At 34.5% G+C, this 24550-nt stretch overlaps 1 protein-coding gene across 4 annotated transcripts in view; it reads left to right on the plus strand.

Moving 5' to 3' along the window:
* Positions 1–24550, plus strand: part of PCDH7 (protocadherin 7) — a 268645-nt gene that overhangs the window by 101739 nt on the left and 142356 nt on the right. The gene's annotated exons all lie outside the window — the stretch shown is intronic.

The following is a 24550-nucleotide window of genomic DNA, read 5'->3' on the forward strand; positions in this document are numbered from 1 at the left end:
TCCTTTACTTCCTGTTTGGCAAAACTGATTCTGTTATTTGTCAAATATGTATTGCTGATTGTTGGAATTTATGGAACCATCAGGGTACAGGTAGATTCCTGAGAGATATAATACTGGTCATCTTGAAATATCACTTAGGTCCCTCATCATAAATCCTTTTTTATTCTTTTTTTTCTCGTTGAAATTTTGAACTGCTTTTACTGACTGTTCTGTTGGGAGCTATTAGAAGTTAAGGCAGCCTTTAAGTGCAGACAGACAATATGAAATAGTCTGAGATCAGCAAGACTATACAGTGGAGTGAGAGCATGGAGTACAGTTGAACAACTTCATCTCAGAATGGTTGCCATCAAACATTCATTTTAGTAACGATTTCTCTTTAAAAAAAAGAGTATTTCTGAAGTTCCAGCAATTATCTATGTCTATAAATCAGGCAAATTAATGTCAAGTATACCTGACGAGGCTTCTATAATTTATGTTTCCATTAAAGTAAGTAGAAAAACTGTTCTAACTGACCTGGTAAAGTCAGCATTGTACCCACAGACTTGAATTATTTTTTAAAAAGCACCTTTAAAAAAAGAAATATTTTTTAGTTCTGACATCAGGCTTTGATCTCATCTTGATCTTCTTTATGTTCCGCAATTGTAGTGGAGAATTAGTCTGTGTGTAATTGTTACGATCTTGTTATTAAAATTATTAGAAATACCTCTACCTGAATGAAGGTGTAAATGAGACCAGATGCCAAAGTCAATAGTATGGGGTTTATTTAATGGTAAAGTGACACAGAGAAAGAGCGATAGAAAGAAATATGAAAAAGGAGATGGGGGGCAGAAGAAAGAGAGAGATTAAAATAGAAAATTCATCACAACTCTGTGTAACCCAGTGGCATCCCGTTGGTCCAGTTCTTCTGGTCTTATTGATGGTGAGAGTTTCCCAAAATACACGGAGTCCAATGGATTAATATATGTTCAGGAGATGCCTGGCATCTCCTATTGTGGGGGGAAACTTTTCAGTCTCTTGTAACAGATTTGTTGTCTCACTTGGAACATGTGCAATCTTCTGGTGGTGGAAGGCCTTAGGAATGAATTAGGGTGGTGCTTTGGTGGTTTATGACCCCTTCTCAGCTGCCTCTCACATGAATGTCCCGTGATCTTCTCGGGGGTGCAGGGGGTTACTCCTTTGGTGTGGAGAGATTTCACCACCACACCGAAAACCCTTCTCCCCCACCACCCACTGAGCCCAGCTAGTACTGATTCTTAACACAGATTCATTCTTCTTTCCTGGGCCTTGTTTACTTCTCCTCAGACTTGAGATGGTTAGACAATAGTCTCGTCTCAAGTTCCCAACCACAGTCCAAACTCCAGCTGGGAGGCATTGGGAGGAGGGTGCTTCAGTGGCTGCAGACAGACTGTTGCTTCCTTGCAGTTTGACAAAAGTCCTTCTATAATTTTGACAATATTTAAGACATTAATGACATTCAATCCATCACAGTAATTTAGAAATTTATGTGGAATGTATGCCTTTTTAAGCACTAAATTTTACCTTTTTTTCTCTCCAATATTGACTTTAATCACAGAGAGCTTTTCAGGAAAAAAATAGGTCATTTGCTATTCAAACTTACAACTGTGAATATCAACATATAGGCAATATTGCTGAATTATCTGTAGAAACTGTTAAGACCTGTCCATGAGAACCTAGAATGGCAAGGAAAGGCAAAACTGCATGAAAGAACAAAACGGGCTGGTGCTTAGAGTAACTAAATCTCAGGTGTGTTGGTTAATTCTGACTTAGATGTGAGATACAAAACAAGAAACATTGAACATAATGGTTCAGGTGCTTCCTTGAAAATTATAACACGCAGCAGGGTGTGTGATTCTTGATTAATAAACAGGCACCTAAAGTGCACGATGAGTCACAGGCTAAAGCCAAATGTTTTCAGACACCCTGCTAAGCGGTTGCACATACGGGTGCCAGGATACTGAGGAGAGTGTAATCGAAATTGTTCCACAAGTAGTTAAGAGATACAAAGCACTTACAAACCTTGTTCTCCTTTAAGTGTGTCTGCACAGAACATATTAGGTGAACCTTCAACTTGTGGTAGATGATGCTTTTTTTTAAGTAGTGATGTTTACTGACAATATTCATAATGCTTGTGAGTCTTCATGCTGCTTTTTGAGGGCACTCATGACATTCCCCTTTCTCTGTTACCCTTTGCTGCCCCATGCCAGTCAGAGTAAACTAAAGGGTGTACAGTCTGCTACGTTTCATTGTACTTTGAGACAGTAGAAGACCTCTTGTGCTCTGCCTGTGCACTGACTCTTTTATTGCTGGCTATTTCAGGTGAAATATTGTGGCAGACATAGCAGTGGTGTGTTTGGGTTTTTTCCATTGAAAGAATTTGCCTTGGTAGCTAGAGCCTTTATATTTGGAAAAGATACATCTCCTAACATATAGTTTGGAAGTTTTTTTTTCTGAGGTCACGAAAGTTTAAAGGACATCTGTTTCAGAATTTGCACAGGGGATTTTTGTTTCACACCCAGTCTGTGAAAAAACCATAGGTTTTATCCAATGAGAGATGGGGCAAAGTAATCAGTAGCACTAAATCCTGAGCATTACAACAGCAATTGATCTGAAACTAGTGGACCCAGGAGCTCTGCTTCAGCTCAGACCTGACTGTTCCTGGATTGTTGTTTGGGGTTTTCTGGGTCAATCTTGAACCTAGCTTGTTAGCTGGCGTTAGCCTAATGCTCACTATGCTGTTGATAGAACCTGTCGGTGTCACCACCCATCTCCCCTTGCCTGGTTAATGTTCAGTGTGGCTGCTCCCTCTCGGTGCAGTCATTGCCTGGCCCTGTGTTCTTGGCTCACTTTCCTGCACAGATCAGCCCAGATCTTGCTCCTCCCGGATATTAAACATCTCTTCTGGCGTTGAACTGCGAGGCTTCCTTTCTAGTTGACTTCAGAGACACTCTGAAGTACCTTCTGGGCAGAGCTGGATAGCATGGTGTTATTTAACCTTAATTACTATACATTTCCTAATGGGATTTGGCAAGCACTGGAGGAGTGGGAGGGATGGCAGTATTTCACTCTGAAGTACTTAGTCAGCATAGGAGTAAATCACAATAGCTGACTAGCCAGAATTATGGTGGTGTGCATGTCACTTTATCCGTATTGATCCCACAGAGGACACTTACTCTATTTATCTTCTTCGTATTTTTATTCTCTGTGTTAAGCAGAAGAAGACCAGACTTCTTCACTAGTATTTATATCATTGACATAGAACTTGAGGTACATAACCAATGGTAACGATAGTAATGTCAACTAAAAAAATACTATTATTGTGTGCTAGTGCAGCCCAGTGAAAATTTGTTTTCCGCACTGAAATGCAACCTACAGTTTCTAATTCTGCATTTTCTGGAGTAAGATAATACTGATGGTCTTATCTATGTCACTCTAGAAATCAATAGTACTCTAGAAATTTCTGTAAGCAGCGTATCCAACCACAAATGCTCATCTCAGTTGTGGAAATTGAGGAGTTTGGGGTTGGTTTGTTTGTTCAGGAGTAACTCCAGATTTCAAATCCTTTATTCTAGGGAGGCATGAAGTCAGTCTGGATGTTTTATCTCCACAGGAGGATAAGATCCTATACTATTTTCTTGTTTCTTCTGGTTTTGATATAATGATAATGGTTTAAAGAAAGAAAAGCATTGTCTTTAATGACCAATGAAATTTATCTCGAAGACCAATTTCTGATATTTGATCATAAAATGATCCTGCTTGTAGTCATTAAGATTTGTGATAGTAACTGATTACATGAGAACTGAAACACTCAGAACAGAAAATGTAATTCCTTGGAGTCGCTTATGAACCAGGAAGAGCTCTACCAGAATGAAAATATTTCAAGTGGAATAGGTTATTGATTTCTCCTGAAATCTGGGCAGTTTGCATAGGCCTTGGTACTTAAGTATGTTTTTTCATATTGCATTTCTGATTGATCAATATCTCATTAGTTCAGAAGTTTATCACAAAGCAGTTCCAGTTTGTCACCTATTGGTGCAATTTTATATTGTTTATTCTTGTTGTGATACTAATGATAATTCTTAAATACATAATTTTTTTTTACATGCTAGTCAGACCACCTACTATTGATACAGTTTTGCCACAATGTATAAAAAGCTACTTGATCTTTCTCAAAACTTTAACATTCTTCATTTGAAAACTTCTTCAACCAAAAAAATAAGGGAACTTGAGGCATTCAAGACTAAATTCTACTTATATGATATTTTGCTAGGACAACATGTTGCTGAAACAAGATTTTATCCATACAATGGTTTTATACTTCCATTTGAAACAATCAATTTACCTTTCCTTACCATAACAAAAAAAGAATTAATCACTAAAATTCAGGTCTGCATTTATATTATGCAGAGAACTTAGCCATTATGATTTTGCACCAATTTTTTTCCTTTCTAAATCATGATGTACAAAATTTTCTAATAATTTAATATCAAAGAATGACGACAGGGATCATGTAATGCACATTTGTGGGTTATCAGCTACCTGGTATGTCTCCTGCATAACTGGCTTTCTTCACCAGAGTTCAGATGACAACTGCCTATGTCAGAAATCTGCCAGTATAATTCAGTAGCCCTTAACAAAGGCTTAGACTAATTTTCTGGATTCAATACTATGTACAGAAGAACATATTAGAGCTTCTGTTTACCTGAAGAATCCTGTATTCATCACTGCCATCCCAAACGTGTTCACATTTCTGTTCACCTACAGTGTTCAACTCAGACAAATACTCAATCTGACATGCATATAAAATACAGAATAATTTGTTTTAATGTTAAAACTGCTTTCTTTCATAGCACATGCTATTAATAGAAATCACATTATTAATCCTGTGGACTTAGAATGAACAAGTAATGGAGATTTTTAGATAGAGATTGCTATGGACAGTGTTCCTGTTTTCACCTGTCAACTATTTGCATTTTGTTGCAAGACCGTGCGGAAGTGCAAGTGTATGGTGGATCTGACGGGTAATTTTGTAAATAAAATAAAATAAAATGACTTTCAGTGGCCAGGTAGCATACCTTTAGCATGACAAAGAATTACATCAAGTGGAGCATTTTCCAGAATTTTCCATGTGGAGAACTTTACTGTTAGAGACATCATTTGTCAAGTTTAAAATAGTTTGCAGAAGTCTGTTGATATTTATATTTTTCAGGGAAGCAAAAGGCTTATTGTTATTGCTACTATTGAAATAGATTTTTTAATTTTAATATTATAAAGAAATATTATATATTATAATATTATCAACATTATATTAATATTGTAAATAAACATTATATATAAATATTATTATAGCTAAATAAGAAGCATCTAAGCCAGTTGATTTATTCAAACAGCATGCTTTAATTGATCTGAAACAAAAGATGTCAGAATTTTCCATGGAAAATTTATTCTGAAAGGAAAACATGGTATCCAAATCAATGCAAATCTCTGCTATAGTTAGGATTGGGTCAATATACATTTAGCAGAGATCTTGCATTATTACATTGAAAGAAGACAGCGAGACTGGAAACAATACTTTTGTGCCAAATACTTGTAAAAATTTGCAAAATATTTATTGTAACTTCTAGATTTGTAATTTTCCCTTTTAATGTTTCTAATGAAGACCATAAAAATCACTTATTTCCATAATTCAACTTTATAAAAGATTTTTGGGTCTTTTGTAGGCCTTGTGTGATGGTTCAAGGCCAATAACTCTAATGATGCCAGGACTTCCTCATGATCTCTTTGCATCCTCTGTGCAGCCCTGCTTCCTACTCTTTCAGTTATATTTTTGATGCTGCTTTACCCACAAATGTTCTACTGCAGCTCTGAGAAAGAATGTGCATGCTAATTTCTACAAAGAATAGTACAAGAAATCAATGTTACCATAAAATGTGCATGAAGAGGAAAATAGAATTGAGTATGGAAAAAACCTACAGGAACAAGACCCTGTAAAATTGCAGCAGTTTGAAACAAATAACTTAGTGCTCTTCTTACTCATTCTTTTCAAAAATAACAACAAAAACGATAATTTCTGGAGAAAAATTATTAACTACTTTTTCCGTTACACATTTTTAAATGCCTCTCCTTTACTACTACTTATCTTTGAAGGTAAAGTAGTTTTTCTTCGGACTAGCACTCACTACCTCATCAACTGTGTGTATTTCTCAGCACTGTTTGTCTTCCTCTCCCCTTGAGAGCCTACTCAGACACCCACCCACACAGAGATATTTTCTGACCTTGTGAATTTTGAAACATGCATTCTAAATAGCAGAGAATTGCAGTAGCTGAGGTTAATAATTAACCATGCCCCTCAAGCCCCTAGGAGGCACTTACTTGCTCGCTTACTGGAGACCCATCATCCCCAAGAGACACCTGTTACTGTGCTTGCTTGCTTCAAATGTAAGTGTTCCTATTTCTGTCTCAAACGTTGGAGAATAGGTTAGTGCAGACTCGAGGTATATTGCTGCCAAGGGTTTACTTCCAATTTACAATGGCTCGAAGAGACAGTGATTTGGAAAGAACGAGTATTATACCAGCTTGCTACTGCAAATGCATTTCAGGAATTTAAAATTCAGTTGCTTATTTGGTTTTTTTTCTCTCCTTTTTAAAAAAACATTATTTATAGTAATATTAAGAGGCAGAGTTAATGGTATATATGTCAAACCCCAATAAATCCCTCTACCTGAAAAATAACTAGAGAGGCTTGAGCACATGTAGGCTGGCAGACAGATCAAAATTTCTTTTGATCCCAACCTGTTTCTGTATAAACAAGAAGGTAAAGATTGTATTATTAATTGCTAGTTATTAAAATGAGTATGACCTCTACAAAGACACCTCAATTCTAACAACCCTCTGTGGTTGTATCTCTTAGAAATATTCTCATATCTCTGGTGAGGTGTGAGTCTAATTCACTGTTGGTTTTAACCAATGTGCTTGTCATTTATAGCCTACAGAGGAAACCTGCCTCCTTTAGCTGTTGCTCCTTTCCTGAGAATTTATATGGATGTTGATCCATCTCTTTTGCACTCTAGATTGTTCTCTCGTGCCTTTGGGATGAACTGGTTGTACAGCTCCTAGCTCTATCCTGGAACTCCACAGAGTTGGTTAAAGAGAACCCTTGTAAATACCCTTTGCCGTGTTTACGCTGAACAGAACATATTAGGAAGCCCATTACTGTAGATAAGGGAGATCAAAAAAAGTAGAGATTCTTTGCAATTTGAAAGGCTGATTTTGACCTCACTCATGCCCTTGTAACATGATTGTAACTTCTGTGAAGTCACCCTCTGATTTAAATTGTGCTGAATACCAGAATCCCTTTCTGAAACTGTCTCTATGTCCCATTTCTGTCAAAGATCCTTATCTAGGATCACAAAGGGATAATTTTTGATATTTATCTTAACTAGTGATGCCACTGACTTAACAGGAAAAGAGATGTTATTGACCCTCTGTGAAAGACCACAATCAGTGCTAAAGCTTGACTACTGATCAGCTGACCTGGAGAGAGGAATGCACTGTGGTACCCTTTTTATGACATGTAAAATAAAGTTAATTAAAACATCCTCTACTGCTCTTCTGAAGGTTCAGACATCTTGTGTTTTGCTTACTTGGTATGATTACTTACAAACAGCAAACAGAACTTAGTGCTACTCGTTCATATTCTGAATTACTTGTAAATTACATCATAACCTAGTCTAAAATTATAACTTGTTCAGAAACCTGTTGTTCGGAAAGGTGAAGCATTGACAAATATCTTAATATCTTTGAAGTGCAAGTATTTATTTACTGCAAAAGAGCTATGTCCAAGAGTTGTCTTTTTGCTGAAACATTGAACTATAAAAATGTTACATAAATTTTAAGAGGAAACTATCCATGATTCTGCTATTGCGGAGTAGACAGGTAACAACTTCAGACAGTTGACAAAATGTCTGGAAGTATACAAGTGACTTATGAGTGTATATTTCAGGACTATGAAAAGCATCAGAATGATAATTTTTTCTGAGCTTGGTTCCTACAAATATTTCTGCTCTGATTGCATGTCATTGTAGCATTTTTCGGTATTTTGATGGCAAACATGGCCATCTGTGTTGTTAATTTATGTGTCTGTAATACCATTTTTCTGTCACCACAGTACTTTCTAACCATTTTTTCAAGTCAGAAAGTGATTGAATCTGCTACTTCCTTGTCAAGTGTGGTTCCTCTTAAGTAGAAAGAAGTCTAATTTTGTGTTTGATTGTGAAATATCAGTTTAGGAGCATCCAAAATGGAGATTAATATAAATGAATAGAGGTCATTGTCTTAGCTAACAATTCAAATTTAGAATAATATCCTGAGCTGCATATTTCTCCTGTTCTGATAAGGTGACTTGAAAATAGGTCCATATGAAAGAAATCTTAAGTACTAGAAAATGCATTGCATAATCTGTTTTAACTGATGACTGCCTTAGGATATTGCTGCATTTCTTTCTGTTTAAAATCTGCAGAAAAAAATAGTGGCAAAAACCTCCTACTCCCTCAGATTAGAACCCTTCAGAGCTTGTTTTCCATTTGTTCATTACATCTTATCTTAACTGTTGAAATAAATGGTACTGCACTAGCCATGAGAGATCACCTTTGGGCATGAGCTGGTATAGAAGGTAATTCCTTGTGTTTAGTTGCAGAATGTGGCTTCTCGTCTTTGTGTTTTGGATTAGATATGTTCTCTCTAGTTTGCAGGGGATACAGGCTGATTTCCAATTTTTCATTGTGAATTGTGAAGTCTAAGCATTATATTAGAAATAATTTTCTTGAAATACTACCATGAACTTTGGAATCAGCAATGCCAGTTCAGTTATTATTTTCCAGATTCACATATGCCATGTTCTTTGCAATCAGTTTAGGAGTTCTGGAGTATGTACTTGACAGTGTGAGTTGAACCTGATCTTTTGGTACACTTCTGGTATTGTAATTCCCTTACCAACAGATATCATGACCAATTACTCCTCTGAATCTGTTTTTTGGTTAAATATACAGGGTAAGGAAGATAAACTTGGAGAAGTATAATTTTAAAATAGTTCAGTATAATTTTCATTACGTGAATTATAGTCAGATATTATGTGACCTTATAAACACAGTAATCACTGCAAGGTTTTTAATATTCCTGAAAGTTCTCTCCACTGTTATTGACTTTTTGTTTGATCTAAAGAGTGCAATGATCAGGTGAAAAGAGTAATTTGTCCATTTGATCAGCAATGGCTTTAACCTACTTACTTAGTATCTTGACTTAGTGGATAGATCAACATTAAACATATCACATGTATAGTGAATTGAATTTTTCTGTATTTGTATGAATTATTACATGATAGGTCATTCTTCACGCATGGAAAGGTTCCATATGTCCATTAATTATGATACTTATCATACCTCAATGACCTATGCACACCACTCAAATGCATTAAGTCAAATGTACCTGGATTTTTCAGAGAGAAAAATGTGAACCTTTTAGTTGGGGAAATCGCTTTACTTTTCTCAGCCTGTGTTTATTCCTTGATGAAGTAATCTGTAACGATTAATTTATAAATATTGCTGTATACTTAAAATAATGTGTAGTTTTGAAGTACTCCAACCTTCTCAAGTCAAAACATAACCATAAAATCGCATTATTCCTAGGAAATATGTGAGCTTGTTCACATTAAGCACTTTTTATGTCAGTATTGTTGTGTGTTTAATATTGTTTAGGATTTTGTGATAAATCCCATAAGAGTTTTACTTCAGTCCAAAATACACATAGCCCATGAGTTGTTTTATCAACAAAACACTGTTTGGCAAGAAATAACTATGTGGGTAGTCAGATATCTGATTACTCTTTTACTGCTCTTTTTTTTTTTCATATTTTTGTCTTTTGTGTTACTCTAGAACTGGACCCAGCACTTCAGGTGAGGCCTCACCGGTGCTGAGTAGAGGGGAAGGATCACAAACTGAAACATAAGAGATTCTCTGTAAACATCAGGAAACACTCTTACTGTGAGGTTGACTGAGCACTGGCACAGGTTGCCCAGAGAGACTGTGCAATCTGTATTCTTGGAGGTATTTAAAAGCTGTCTGGACATGGTCCTGGAAAATTGTCTCTTAGATGACCTTACTTGAGCAAGAGGATTGGACAAGATGGCCTCCAGAGGTCTTTTCCAACCTCAAACACTCTGTGGTTCTGTGGTTACTTACACAGACCCAAGGTAGTAAAAGCACATAAAGCTAAAGGAACTCAACCTTCTTGTATTTCTAACTTGATATTAAGATACAAACTAATCTTAGATTGTGTCTGACAGATACATCCATCTGTCAATAGGGAATGGGGTGCTGGATTACGGCTTTTGTAACCACTATGACTGTCCTATCAGTTTACCCAAAGACCAGCATGTCAGACACACACAGAAGGTTTCATATAAAAGAAAGAAGATGAGAAGCATGAGAACAATGAATGTGGAAAAAGAGATCGCACAAATGATTCTTTGTGTAAATGCACTAGTGCCCAGGGTGAGTGTGCAAATTTATGACACTTCATAAAGGTCGTATGTGTATATTTTAAATAAAGTTGTGTGAATGATTGTCTCAGTAAGATTAAGTAGAGAGAGATTTTCTATCCAAAAAATCTCAGTCCATTAGATCTATTGCACTTGGGTTGTGTGCAGGGATCACTGAGCTGTCGTGGTTCTAACACCTTATAAAACCCATAGAGTCCTTCCACTTACGATGAGTAGGGAGAAGAAAAATACAAAAATATAGATAATGGGAAAAACATTGGATTTATCTGAAAAGATACTTCTTTCTTATCAAAATTAAAATTTGTGGCTGGAAGAATGGAATTAAGAAAACAATTTTCAAAAGCATTTATCTTTTATAAACATGTATTCAAAAATGTGTTGCTCAGTTCTGCTTAAAATCCAGTTACATTCTGAAAGAAGAAATAAAAATTCTTTCAAAATCCTTTTATTAATTTTTTTCACAAAAACCTGAATTAAGTTTGCCCTGAAATGACACTTTCGGTGTCAAAACCACTTGCAGAGGAAACCAGCTCAGCAGCTGGTTGCAACTCAGCTTTAATTTAATTAAACATTTGAGTGTTATAAAAAACTATGTTCTTAAAAAGAGACATATTTTAAAATGTTTCAGGGAAATACAGATTTAGGGAAAAACTGTAAGTATTTTTATATTTGCATACCAAAAAAGAGAATTTCTTCTTGTATACATTAAAATGGGATAGAAAATAAGTCAAAATAAATAAAATCTCTTACCATTTTCTTGGGCTTTTAGAATTTTTTTAAAGGATAATCTTTCAACACTTTAAATCTAATTTTCTTTCCTTGTGACTTACTAGGTATTTTTGCATATGTGTCAAAAAATGTCTACTCGTGCATGTTGTTAGATGCTTGTTAAGGACAGTGATTCAAGCTTGATCTTAAAATTGGAATTTGAAATATTAACATAATTGTGCATCTACAAAACTGCATTTTTAGCCTGTTTTGTAGTTCAGTGAAGTTGAACTTTTTTGGAAACACATATATCTATTACAAATTCCATCAAGGCAGAGTAGCCTCAGAATACATTCTTGAAGTTTGAACAGTCAGTATTTGTAATGTCCTAGTGGTGTGCCCCTTACACTAAGTTATTTTTACTGTATTTATTTGCAGAGGCTTACAATTTGGAAACAATTGAAGAACATCTGCATAATAATATGTAGTATTGGAAAGAGTACGTCAGGGATATGTTTGCATATTTATAGTAGTGTTATTGGCCAGAAATTTACATTTTGTTGCAATTTCCAAGAAGATACATAGCAAATAAAAAAAATCAGTAGTATCCTCTGTGTTCTGGATTCTTAGGGTTATGTTTGCTCCCCACAGTGTCTTTAGTTCTTTGAAATACTGTTACATTAGTTTGTGCAGTTTTTCCCATCTGTACTCCCAACAGTCTCTACTATAGTCTTACAAAGTCTACTTGCAAAGTCAGGGTAACCATTATATGAAGGTAAAGGGTAATCCTTTTTTTTGAATCTACAAATGGGTGAAAGACATTGCCAAAGAAAAACATTACACTCGTGCTAAGCCAGGAATTAAATCCAGACTTTTCAACATCCTTTTCCTTTCCTTTCTACTTCCTTCCTTCTAGCTGAAGAGTCCTGTGATAAATGTAGTTACATGAGCATCGCTTAATTATTTTACAATTAGAAAGTTGTGTATTTTCTGTTACTTTTTACATAATGATTTAAAAAGGTACAATTTCATCTTTGAGGGCATGAAATAATTAAAAAAAGTTAATTGATCTTCATTTTTTTCACAGTTCTGAATAAGAGCTGTATATTCGATTCTACACAAACTGCAGCTTTACACCTGTTTTGGTCCAATAACCTATAATCATATGGAACAATTTGAGAAAACAATGCCATTTTAAGATGAAGACATCAGCATAAAATCAATTATGATCAATTTATTCAAATCTGCCTAGAAGTAGCACAAGTATTGAATTTCTTTTTCTCTGTAAAGTTTTTGAATTAAATTTCTTTCCCTTACATCTACCCAGACTTTCTGCTTGTTTGTCCTGAACTGGAAAGAGAGACATCTTTTTCTACTGCTTATCTAAGAGACTTTTTGGACAAAACTCAAATATAAATATTTGTGCTTTAAAAGTTACAGACATAAAGCTGATAGAGTGCTAAATAATTTTTGGCCAGATGGCATAGTGGCAGCGATGAAGCAGCCAAATGGGAGAGCTACATTCAATTCTGGACTTTGCAATAGGGGTCTGCTCTTGATGAGGTTGATACTTTTTTATTTTTAGAGGGCATTGACCAGAAAGTGTTCTTGCTAATGCCAGCTGGCTTTATGCAGTGCATGCTGCCTCATCCAGTCAAGATCCATGACTGTCTTCAACCATGACAATATTGTTGCCCGTTATGTTGCTTTGTTTGGAAAAAGCAAAACATCTTGTTATAACTAGGGAAAGAACAGATGTCTGGAGTCAGACAACAAGAATACATTGATTTATATCAGCCAAGGATTTGACCTTTCTAATCTTATTCATTCACATGAATTAAATGAAGAATAAATAGTGAAATTAATCCTGAAAGTTGCAACATTCAAAGTGGAAATTGCACACATTCAGCTATATGGTAATGTATGAATAGACATGCAGATCGCTCAAGAAGCTCACAAACAGCCTTGCAGTGAGATTCATTTAGAGCTGGCTTGACTAACTTCACATGGCAGCTTCACATGAGATGTAGATATAAAGTTCAGACTTCAGCCCAGATTCCTGTGCCAGAAAGTCTCTTTCTGTTATATTCAGACAGAAAACTGAAGAATTGTTGATTCCCTAGTAAATCATAAGGATGACCATATCCTGTGAGGATCCCAGTACTTGCTAACCATGCAGCTCATCAGAACCTACAGGCCAACTTGACTCTTTGGAGTATGTGATTCTTTTCTACACTATATAATCTTTTCAAGATATGATCTTAATTTCTTTCTGAATGACAATGTTGCAAAAAATAGGTTTTAAAATGAAAAATTCTGATATTTTATTTGAATTATATTTTTGCTTTAGTCAAATGTTACTCTTCTTCTGAGACACCAAATAATCCCAAACCCTTCATTTCATGTTCTTCATGACACTGTACCAGGAAATAATGGAATTACCTTGAGTGTCCGAAGAAGTTTTTTGCTTTTGGTTCTTCCCATACTTTGCTATTGGAGAGAAAGAAAGGTGGTTAGGCAAAAACATTGCTTCTCTATGTGACACTTCTTAACGGTAGAACAGACAAGGATTTATTTAGCCTTGTCACTTTTTTTAATAACGTCTTAATATTTAAAACTTCTTTGGAGCTGATAACAAGCATCAGACTGTCTTGAATTACAGTCACAGTATTAAACACATTTCTAGGCGAATTTGAGAGAGTGCATAATAAGAATGAATTTAGCTGTCTGAAAAGGCAATGCGGTCCATTTTAATCTTCTTGCAATTGCAGTAGGCTTCTCTGGGCCTGTAGTTTCTTCCAGGAAATCCATCAGGCTTTCCTCCTCATGACAATGAAAGTTACCCATCTGGTCTCTAGCTGTAGAATGAAAGAACATGAACTCCAGTTTGTGAACTCTTTGTAGAACTTCCTTGAGTCTCAAACAATGTATTTATGAACAATCTTGATAATGCAGTGACTACTGAAATATAGGGTTTAGCGAACCATAATTTGAACTCATCCTTCATCTGCCACATAAAAAGATGTGAGACACGCAATTAAAAATAGTAATTTATTAAGCCTAGAGTATTTTTATTGTCTCGTTTTCAGAGTACCTTAAAGAGACAAAGGGAACATGAGCTCTAGCAAATACATTTTCCTGTTAATAAAAATCAGTACATCTTTCTCACAAATGAATGAAAAATCATTCTGAAGAAATATCTATGAATATTTGCCACACTTGGGCTGTGCAGAAAAGGTCTTGGAAGGGACTAGAGCAACTGACCTGAATCTTCTAAAAGGGAATCTTCATACCAGTGTGTGGTTCTCATTACTGAAGTACATGCTGCATTCTTCAACATAAGAAAACATTTTTCTCTAACATATTGTTGTATAATGATGTGACAGCACACTTAAAGTTTTACACTTGAACTTTGTTAAATTGGTGATGAAATATGTAGCCACGTTTTTAGTTGAGGAGGTGTTCTTTTTTTTATGCTAACCAGTTCAAGAATATTTAAAAAAGATCTATAAAATCTTACCTATGAATAATTTCAGCTTAAATATTTTTAATATAAGTCAAGTTTTTCTGTTTCTATTTTACAATATTTTATATATGCATAATAATTTGATTTTCCTTCAGATGCATAATTTCTTTCATGATTTTTTAGAGTGTATGATGAAAATCTTTTGAGAGATTAGCAGATATCTTTTAGTTTTGGGTCCAAATCTGAAGTGAAAGATTGGAAAAATAAAAATCAAGTCCTAGGATAATAAAAGTATTTATATTGAATGAGTTAGTCCATGCCGTTGTTTTTCAGACAGTCATCTCATTACTTCCTTCAAAAGTCATGTTTTTAATATTAATTGGCTGAAGCATGTTTCGACAAACACATACCAGGAAAATTCTTATTAGAGAACACAAGTTAACATTTGTTTTCATAGAATTTCATGACTAGACTTTTGAAGAAAGAAAAATAAAATCAAACCACAAACAAACATGTTTTTCTATGACATTACACTGTTTTCTCACAGTAATAATTGTGTAATAAGTTGATAGTTGTAATCAATTCCACAGGTAAATATTTCAGTACTTCTCATAAGGCTGTACATTTAAAGCACCTTTAATGTGTTAAAACTACATTCTCAAATAGTTACTAACATTTTGAGTCAAGTGTAAATAGTTTCACATTTCAATGGCTTTAAGCAATTTGCTTCAAATAACATCACTGACAATTACAAAGTAACTTTTAACCTACAGCAACAGGCATGGTGTTGCAGATGACCATAACAGGAAATAGGTAGCGATTGCTACATATCAATAGTTTTCTAACTTACATAACTATTTCTTTGAAAATACATAATTTCCTTTTTTGGATTTTGAATATTTTTCCAACAATTTGCTTATTATTACCTAAATGTCCTCTTTTAATTAGTTTTTTTAAAATACCCATTGCACTTCAAACATTTTCCTACAATGGAAGAAAATGTATATTCTATTTTTATAGTAATACAATAACTTTGAAGTATTTTTTCTGTGTGATATATGGAAAAAAAAGTAAATTAGCAAATGCCCCCACATCTTTTGCAGGCATTTTATTTATAGAAGGTGACTGTATAGATAAATAGACTTGGAGCATAGTTCTGGACATGGACCTCATCTGTTATTTTGTCTGAGCTACCTTTTTATCAGTTTCCTCTTCAATTACCTCATTCAAATATATTTTTTCTAATGGTTTATTTGTCACAATAAAAGTGTATGTAACCTTGATTAAAATGAAATAATGGAACAAATTGTATTTTTATATTCATTCAAGTCTCCCTTTTTTCCCCATCAAATCTATAGTGCTTTTTCAAATATGTAATTTATGAATAAAATTAATCGTTTCAAGACCTTGTATTTTGAGCCTGTGGCATGTTTATTATTAAAACTTCCATAACTACAGTGTTTCATCTGACTTGAGTGATCTAAAATTATGTAGCTAATTTAAGTTTCTCAGTATTTAGTGAAGAATATTTCCATTCTATTAAATATCTTCCTAGACGAGATACACATCTATAGTTCTGTCCTTTCACTTACTGTAGAGGAATGCAGTTGACTATCTGAGATTTTGTGCCTGAGTTTATATTGTCCAATTTATAGAAAATGTTTTGACCCTTTAAAAATCACTATGCTTTTAAATTTAAGACATATAAGTTTAAAGAATAATTTGGACAACTTAGATGAATAAACAGTAAACAAACAATAAGGACTACATTATACATAAGAAAAATATAAAATATTGAGTCAATTACCTAATTTTGGAAAACATTTCAACTGCAGGTTTTGGAAAATATGTCATCATCAACACATTTTGATGACCAGCGCAAAAATCCTTATTCCTATTCACTCACAAAAAGAGTTAATTTGTATATCTGTATTTACTGTATTTGTATATCTGCCCTATTAAAGTGACTTGTTTATGTATTCATATACATTTAGAATTTGATCTTATTCTTCCAGGAGTTATTGCTGAATTTTCCTAAAATTTGAAGCTGTGACTCTCCTTGTTCATATTGGACTTTTCTTGTGAACAATAACTAAAAAGAAGATATTCTCAATACTATTAATAATTAACCTTTTTAACAATGACAGAAGGTAGGTAAGACTTAAAACCCAAAGAGTTCCACTCTGATGCAACATAAATATTAATAATTAAAAATCTTCTTGAGAGTTATTTTTTTCCCTTTTTATCTAGTAAGTTCTATACAGAACACTGTGGTCTATTTTCAATTTGTTCAAAATGTTTCATCTAATATTAGCACCAGGAATATTTTACATTTCTTGGAAGAAAACATTACTTTTGCATCAGTGCTTTGTTAATACTAAAGCTTCATATTTTGAAAGGTTCATATACGCTTTAGTTATCTGGATCTGTGATTTCAATGGCATTCTGACAAAGATCCCTTTGCAGACACAAGCCTGTCTTTGTGCAGGGAAAAAAAATGTAGAGAGAGCAATTTTTATAAATTGTCTCTGTCTACATTAGCAAATAGAATGGCCCAAGAGATATTGATCTGTATGGTGAAACAGTGGGTTCTGACACCGATTTTCATATTATATGCATTCTGTGAAGATTTACTGTGGACTAGTTCTAGTCTGATCCTGTGAACTGAGCTTCTTTTTGTTCAAGCTGTCTAGGGAGGCTTTTGGATCACATGCTGTGTTGGAATTGAATCCAAAGGGTCCAATATGTTTGCTTCAAGTTCTTCCAAAGATAACAAAGTACAGAAATTGGGGATAATAAGGAAATTAATTTATGTAGTCTATATCTTATGCAAACTAAAATATTATTGTAGATACACACAGAATGCTGCATAGAACATGACAATTTGTATCTTTTGTGTACAATTCCGTAGTTCTGAAATATTTTTCTTTTCATGTCTATCTGCATATTCATTTATATATATATATATAAGTTTTATGTATATATATATGTGTGTGTGTGTGAAATAGAATGTGTGCTAGAACCTCAAGTGATATATGTAAATATATGAGTATTGCTTAATTGGATGAATTGTTTCTATCACATCACTTTTTGACCCATTTGAACTTAAGACAACTAAAGGATCATCATTTTATAGCCTATAAAAAATATATGTAGACAGACTTTCTGATTTCATCATTTCTCAATGGGCAGTTTTGTGTAAATGACTTTTGAAATGGGTTTATAAATGTATATCTCCCTTGTTAGGGCTTTTTAGTGCCTGATAACTAGGGTAAAAGGTTATATTCTTTTTTCCTTCAACACACTAAATTTAAAAATATTGCAGATTCAAGAGAAGTTGCAGATGATCTCAACCCAAATATTTGCTGGATTGAGCTGGTGGAATGGAAATGAGGATTTTGCTTGTTTGTTTTCAGAGAAGCATATTTGAGCCAAAGAAAAACTTTAATGAAATAGCATAGAAAACAGACAAAGATGAAAATTTCTCATGTTGAAAGACAGGAGCTGACAGACATAACAACCTCAGTAAACTAATATCCCTGGACTAGTTTTGGGCAGCATATTCTCTGGTGAAAAACAAAGAAATCAAAACAAACTCCTCCAGGAAAGATAGACTCTCCAAATACTTCAGCAAAAGATATGATCACAGAAGAGTCTGAGAGAATGTTAGCCATTTTGAAGGTAAAAGTAGTGAGTAGTATAAGATACTGGACACTTAGCTAAATGAATTCTGTTACAGTGCCTTAATAATAGATTTTTGTCAAAGAAGTGTTCAGAGGATTTCAATGAAAATTATTAGAAAGAATTAGAGTAGAAGACTGGAATCTAATGCAATGAGTTCAGAAAAAGAAATACTAGATGCACTGAAGTTGTGTTTAATCTTCATGAAAGATATAGGACAAGCTTTTGTTTTAAGAAAATAGAACTATGATAAAAATCTTAATTCATGTTGTAATTGTTCTTGGTAAGACAAAGTGCTACTTATCCATTTCATTCTTGCACTAGAATAATAAGAGCATTTCAGGGTCATAGATGATTTGTTTTTACAATTGTCAAACAATAGGATACTGAAGTGATAACAAAAATATATTTTTATGAGCAGGCAAACAAGTATGCTAAAATTCTTTTGACCATGTCTGATAGAGATTCTCATTTATTCTTTGTTGCTTTATGCTCACCTTTCAATAGCTAGCAAGAAGAGCTCTTGTGAAATGCTAAGAACATTGGCTTCACTTTAAAGCCTTGTAAGATCTGGTTTAATTTTTGTAAACAATCTTGTGTGTTATATTTTGATATGAGTGTTCTATCACAAAAGAGTATTGTGTCTTTGAGAAAGGAAGGTTCTTCATATTATTGGTACTTCTCTGATGATATTCACAGAAATAAAAGGCATGCCTTTTGTTTATTTACTTGTAACAGAGACAAGAATTATTAGAAATCTACTTAATGTAACCACGTCAATGAAAAAAAATTTTGGCTGCTCAAAAGTCCTTGTTGTGAATCAGAAAGGCAAGTTTGAAAAACAGGAAAGAGAGGATATTTGAGAAAAGCACTAAACTTAAAAGGAAAAAAGTATGTTTGAATGTTACACTAAGATGCCCATAATGCAAAATACATTATGGAATATTATCCCTGAATAGCAAATCTTAACATGTAGCCCTGGGCTTAAACAAATAGATATTAATGGATGTGTATTTCATATTTTTACAGAACAAACAAAATATGCTTCTGATTCATGACCAGATTACTACTGCAACTAAAATTAATAAAAATAGAATTAAAAAATTGAAAATAATGATGAAGAGTCTTTCTCTTGTGTTTAGAATTCTTACCTGATAGCTGAGCCAATCACAGTTCATCACAGATGATGTTTGCTGCAGAGCTGCAATATCAGAATATTTTTTTATTTTATTCAAGTCCTGTTTAAAATTACAATTGTCACTACATTTTGCTAAATTTAAAAGAAAAAGAAATCATTATTTTTATCAGTGTGTTTCTCCTCCTTTACCCTGCTGCTGTAATACTAATCTCAGATATTTCAATTTTTCATTGAAAAAATAATGCCTGTTTAATTTAATTTCCTGACAATTTTATATTAACCACAATGACAGAAGTTTAGAACAATAGAAATATGTGATTTGAATGGGGAAACGAGTTGTGTGGGTTGAAACTATTCATGTAGAAGAGGAATCATTCATTAATATTTTGTTTGTCTTCCAACAAGTTTCCAGCAATTAAGAATGAATGGAAAGAAAAGGATAATGACATGTTTTATCAAAATTCAAGTGCTAAAGAAGCATTTTGAATTTATGTGATCAGTTGCTGCCTCTCATCTGTCTATTTTCAGATCTACCCTATATACATCTAAAAGTCACTGTATTAGTCTTACAAGCAGCTTGACGCTGATTGACTTTCTGAAACTAACAGGAATTATTCAGGTTCGACTCATCAGCAATACTTTTTATGCTTTGGTGTAAACTGAAATACAGAAATTCCATTCAAACATAAAAGAAACCTATAAGAGTAGCAAAACTGTGGAACAGCTTGCTCAGAGAGACCGTGGAGTCTCCATTCTTGAAGATACTAAAACCCTGACTGATTACATCCCTGGGGAAAGTGCTCTACTTTAACCAGGGGAATTGGACTAGGTAATATCTAGAGCTGGCTCTTAGGCCAACTTAAATCCTAGCAAATAGCCCAAGATATCATACCTTTTTCAAGTGGGAAGTCATCTGATATGAGAGTTAGGGAAAAATAAAAACCTTAGTTTCTAATGTTCCAGGGGTTGGATAATGTCCAAGCTAATGCTGAACAAACTGGTAGAAATACTTGAAACACTCTTGTAGTTTGATTCTCTGTTTAATTTCCTCAGATAGTTTTTTATTCTTCTCTACATATTAAGTTGCATCTTGATTTGCATTTTACAGTTTTTTAAAATGTTTTCAATCCTTATGCTTTTGTGATGTAGATATTGTGACAGCAGAAAGGCCTATTTTTCTCACTAGTTTTGTCCAAGTTCTAAGTAATTAAGAGAGAAATTTGCTAACTCTTCCTTGTTACACTTTGGTGCACCCACTTTATCCAGAATCAGTTGTGAGGTAACTGGCTGAGAAAGTGTTGATGGTTGCAAACTTAGCTCTGAAAATGATTACACGGAAAAGATTCACTCTTCCACACCACTATTATAGTCCAAATGCACCAGGATTTGAACAGACAATATTAACAATGCTGATAGCAGTTGATATACAGAAATCGTGAGAGAATATAATCCATGAGCAATGTGAAGTAACAAGAAATATAATACCAAACTAGAAACTTTAAGATATGAAAGGAAAATGGTGAAAAAGTGTCACGATTAAGCCTTGTGGAGCTATATGGATATATTGCATTTCCCCAAGTCTATCCAAACTCTATCCCTAATGTCAAACTCCAAAATTAGGGTTCTTCATGAAATGAAAATATAATTTTAATTTCTAGCATTGATAGGGATGAATTATTTAATACAGGCTAAGATAAACACTCTACCATAGGGATCAATTATTACAGATAGCAGGAAGCATATGTCTTTGGCATTGCAGTGATTTTTGTTCTGCGGATGAGGGGAGAAGAAGATACCTTGTTTATGAAATAGAGATGAAACAAGGAAGAAGTGGTGATTTACCATTGGGGCATAATGCAAGGGTGTATCTTTTCTCTGTGATCTACTCATCTCCAGGATCAGATATAATTAGGAATAACTCTATATGCTGTTCTCAGAAAATATGTTTTCAGTTTTCAGAGGGGAAAATTATTAAACCTATTGTCTTCTTACTAAACATAAGTACAGTAAGGACTATCCCTACTAAGGGACCAGTAAAGGCTTAGGGTTGCTGTTTTGCTGGGAAGGACAAATTAAACAGCTAATGGACTTATTTGGGTAAAAGCAGCTGTACGATGTTGACTCACAGTGCTGGCAGATGGACCCGTGTTAATGCTGTACACTGAAAATCAATAAAGCTAAACATAACCCTCTTCTCTCATGGGTAGGTGTCTTAATTTGTGAGCACTTGGAAATTTCTCATGTCCGTTTTTCTGTGAGAAATTACTGATGTAATATTGTAAATGGAAACACAAAATTAAGGATGTAGTCTAGTTTTGCTTGTTAAAGTGCAGCTTATATCCCTCTTTTTGATATTTAAATGAATGCATGAGATAACCGGCATTTTACTAAAAACTTGTTAGAAATATTAATGCTAATATCATCCTCTTAATTGTCTCATTAATATGCAGTTTTATTTGAAATCTCAACTGTTTTACAGATTAGAATATAAACAAAGAGTATGTGAATAAAGTTCTTGTTTGTGGAGGGGGTTTACTGCATTCATAGTAACTGATACATTAGTAGCATTTATTATGTATCAGTATCCTAGTGATTGTAAGTCTCTTCATAGGGATTTAAACTTATTTAACTTAAATGTTAGTGACAACAGACTGCTATGAGTCGCATGAACAAACTTACATGCATATACATATACATAGGGTTTTTTCAGAGGCGTTTTATAGCAATCCCATACTTCTGTGTTTTCATCAACTTTATCTCTAAGATGTCCTAGTTTATTTGGTGTAAAAATCAGGTACCATAATTAGTTTAGCCTCAATATTCAAAGGAAATATTAAAACTCCATATTTTTTATAACTGATAGTTCTGTTATGACAATTGGTAAATTTATCCAGATTATATTGTCTTAAGTATATGGTGATTTGCATATCAGAAACAATGACATGTTGGAAAGGAGACAGTAAACCATAGTACAGATATTCAGGTTTTTTTGGTTTTAAAATTCGTTATAGTAATCAGATAGAGTGTTCACTAACTATGCAGGTAACAAACATATATTATGATCAAAGTCTATTTCTTTTTATCAGAAAAGCACAGACCATGATGTTATTCTATGAGACATGATACATTCAAAATTTGCTATACATTTACCTGAGAGGATCTGGTTCTCAGATCCTCTATTGCAATAGAGGTCAGAATTCTGACATTTGTACTGGAAGTAGAAGTGTAATAAATGCTACAGAATAACAATTAATATATTTACATACACATCATTCTTTCCAAAAGGATTTTATCATCATCATGCCATCCTCATTGATATTCTGTGGAACGGGTTGAATTGGGTCTACTGAACTGAATACGCTGTATTTTAGTTTTATAATCAGATAATTCCTACTCAGTACAGCACTTAAGAAAAAAGCAAGATGAACACCCAGATCTGCAGATCTGTTTAAAAACTATTATTAATAACTTAGTAAAGGTACATCAAATTTCTTTTAGTTTAGAGGATATATAGTGATTTTAGGAATTTTTAGCCTAAGCTGTAAAACAGCTCAACTTTGCATCTACCACATGTATTCTTCCATAAATGTAATCTAGACAAGGCATTTATCTTTAAAAGAATATGTGAAGATGACCAGAATGCTCCTAAAGCCTTTATAGCTCTTTCCAAAACTTAATTTAAATAACATTGCTAAGATTCTTGTGGTAAACATGTGTTCTGTACTTGTGATCTAGTTAGAACTGATTTCCAAAAAATCAGTGGTAAATGGAAAAGGGAACATAAAATTCCAAATACTTTTTTTTTTTTAATTCATTTTCATTTTAGGGAACATCACTCTGTTCTTTCAATAACTGTAGACAATGAGAAGTGTTTATGGTGTTGATGAATACATTCAGTGCCGGCAGCTCGGTGAGCAGCTGCAGCGCCAGCTGCAGGCTGAGCTCTGGGCAGCTGAAGCCCCAGGAAAGAAGCCTGGATTGCCGACCCTTTACATAACAAAGGGCACGGGGACCTGTGGCCCAACCAGGTGAATGGACACTCAGAGACACAGCTGAAGCTGAGGACACCCAGACTTTAAGGCACTTAGACTGTGAGTGTATAAAAGCCCAGGGTTTCCCTTGTTAGGGTTCTCTCCTCGGAGGCACCCAGCTGGAGATGCTTTTTTGTTAGTTATTGCACCAAGATTAAAGTATTTTAAGGATCGGGAGGTCTGAAACTCTGCTATGGGAAATCTGGGGTCGAGCCGGTAAGGAAATCTGATCTGACTGTGTGAGTGTGGGACGTGTAGCTGCAAAGGGGCCACGGTCCCAGCTCAGCTGGTGTAAACGTGACTACCAGAGTGGCTCCTAGGTGGTCAGATAGGAAAGTTTCTTTAGCAGTGGTGCACCATATCTTTGCCCCAAAGTGACCTCAGGCAGCAGTTGATTATATCTAGAAAAGTAGATGGAATTGAGTCATCGTAATCATTGAATAAAATTTCAAAAACCTTTAGGGAAGGGGTGGTAGTATTTGTCTCTTCAGGTTAAATCTCTAACAAGAATTTTCAAAGATATTATGCCACAATGGTCTTTAGTAGATTTGTAAGTAGGACCAATGTGTAGGTGTGTGGTAACTGTGAATGATAAGCTTTGCTTTCCACACTTGAATTCTGCGGGTTCTCTAAGTGCCATATTCTCCAGTTATCCGCTGTCAGAGCTGCTCTTTTTCCAAGGAGAAAATGGAATATGGTTCACGGTTGTAATATTTTAAGGGTAGAGTCCATAGAGCTTAGCTCTGGTTTACAGGGCATTAGTTTTACTACTTCACAGTCATCCAAATGTCACAGAATCACAGAATATTCTGAGTTGGAAGGGACCCACAAGAATCATCAAGTCCAGCTCTTAACCTTGCACAGGACATCCCCAAAAATCATGCCATGTGCCTGCGGGTGTTGTCCAAATGCTTCTTGAACTCTGTCAGGCTTTGTGCTTTGACCAGTTCCCT

The sequence above is a fragment of the Manacus candei genome, unplaced genomic scaffold, assembly GCF_025592945.1.
Source record: "Manacus candei isolate 608988 ecotype Guabito, Panama unplaced genomic scaffold, ASM2559294v1 h1tg000028l, whole genome shotgun sequence".
NCBI lineage: Eukaryota > Metazoa > Chordata > Aves > Passeriformes > Pipridae > Manacus > Manacus candei.